We start from the raw sequence: 2,215 nt of genomic DNA on the forward strand, positions 1-2,215 counted from the left end.
CCAAAAACAGGTTCATTGTGAAGAACACCGTCCCTGCCCAAACCTTGAAAACCCAGGGCTTCTGCGGGCTCTAGGTCCGTTGCCCCTCTCCGCCGTCACCCCAACAACGGCTTCCTTGTGACACAGGCCGTCCCCGCCTAAATTCCACAAACCCAGGTCTGCTACGGGCCCGGGGTCCATTGTCCCTCTCCACCGTCACCCCAACAACAGGTTCATTGTGACGCAGGCCACTCCCGCCCAAGCCTTGCAAACCCCCGCATGTTGGGGGCCCTGGGTCCATTGCACCTCTCCACCGTCACCGCAAAAACGGGTTCATTGTGAGACAGGAAGCCTTCGCCCAAACCTTGCAAACCAAGGCCTGCTGCGGGCCCGGGGACTGTTGCCCCTCTCTGCTGTCACCCCGACAATGGGTTCATTGTGACACAGGCCGCCCCTGACCATTCCTTGAAAATCCAAGTCTGTTGCGGGCCCGGGATTTTTTGCACCTCTCCGTCGTCATCCCGACAACATTTCCCTGTGACGCAGGCCGCCCCTGCCCAAATTGCACAAACCCAGGTCTGCTACAGGCCCGGGGTCCGTTGCCCCTCTCCATCATCACCCCACCAACGGCTTCCTTGTGACGTAGAACGCCCACTAACAAACCTAGCAAACCCAGGCTCGCTGCAGGCCCTGGGTCCGTTGTCCCTCTCCGCCATCACCCCTACAACAGCTTCATTGTAACGGAGCCCGCCCCACCCAAACCTTGCAAACCCAGGCCTCCCGCGGGCCCTGGGTCTGTGGCCCCTCTGCGCCGTCACCCCGACAACAACTTCCCTGTGACGCAGGCCACCCCCGCCTAAATTCTGCAAACCCAAGTCCGCTGCAAGCCTGGGGACCGTTACCCCTCTCCGCTGTCACCCCAACAACGGGTTCATTGTGACACAGGCTGCCCCTGACCAAACCTTGAAAACCCAGACGTGCTACAGGCCCGGGGTTTTTTTCTACCTCTCTGCCGTCACCCCGACAACGACTTCCCTTTGACGCAGGCTGCCCCCAGACAAATTCCGCAAACCCAGGCCTGCTCCGGACCCTGGGTCCGTTGCCCCTCTACGCCGTCACTCTGACAACGGCTTCTTTGTGACACAGGTTGCCCCCGCCCAAATTCTGCAAACCCAGGCCCGCTCCGAGCCTGGGGTTTTTTGCCTATCTCCGCTCTCACCCCGACAGTGACTTCCTTGTGACCCAGGCTGCCCCCGCCCAAATTCTGCAAACACAGGCCCGCTGAGGGCCCGGGGACCGTTGCCCCTCTCCGATATAACCCCGACAACAGCTTCATTGTGACACAGGCAGCCCCCGCAAAAACCTTGCAAACCAAGGTCGTCTCCGGGAGCTGGGTCTGTTGCCCCTCTGCGCCGTCAGTCCGACAACGGCTTCCTTGTGACGCAGGCTGCCCCCGCCTAAACCCTGCAAGCCCAGGCCCGCTGCGGGCCCGGAATTTTTTGCCCCGCTCCACTGTCACTCCGACAATGGCTTCATTGTGATGCAGGCCACCCCCGCCCAAACCTTGCAAACCCAGCTCCGCTGCTGGTCCTGGGTCCGTTGCCCCTCTCCACTGTCACCCCGACAGCGAGTCCGTTGTGACGAAGCCCAAACCTTGCAAATCCAGGCCTGCTGCGGACCCGGGGTTTTTTGCTCCTCTCCACCGTCACCCCAACAACAGGTTCATTGCGACACAGGCCGCCCCTGACCAAACCTTGCAAACCCAGGCCCGCTGCAGGCCCAGGGTTCGTTAACCCTCTCCGCCGGCAACCCGACAACGGCTTCATTGTGACGCTGGCTGCCCCCGCCCAAACCTTGCAAACCCAGGTGTGCTACGGGCCCTGGGTGTTTTGCCCCTCTCCGCCGTCACCCCGACAACGACTTTCCTGTGACGCAGGTCGCCCACGCCCAAATTCCTCAAACCCAGACACGCTGCGAGCCTGGGGACCGTTTTCCCTCTCTGCCGTCACCCCGACAACGGGTTCATTGTGACGCAGGTCGCCCCTGCCCAAGCCTTGCAAACCCAGGTCCGCTGAGGGCCCGGGGTTTTTTGCCCATCTCCGCCATTACTCCGACAACGACTTCATTGTAACGCAGGCCACCCCCGCCCAAACCTTGCAAACCCAGGCCCGCTCCAACCCTGGGTCCGTTGACCTTCTCCGCCGTCACCCTGAACACGGCTTGCTTGTGACACAGG

Source organism: Colius striatus, unplaced genomic scaffold, assembly GCF_028858725.1.
Source record: "Colius striatus isolate bColStr4 unplaced genomic scaffold, bColStr4.1.hap1 scaffold_44, whole genome shotgun sequence".
In the NCBI taxonomy this organism is placed as follows: domain Eukaryota; kingdom Metazoa; phylum Chordata; class Aves; order Coliiformes; family Coliidae; genus Colius; species Colius striatus.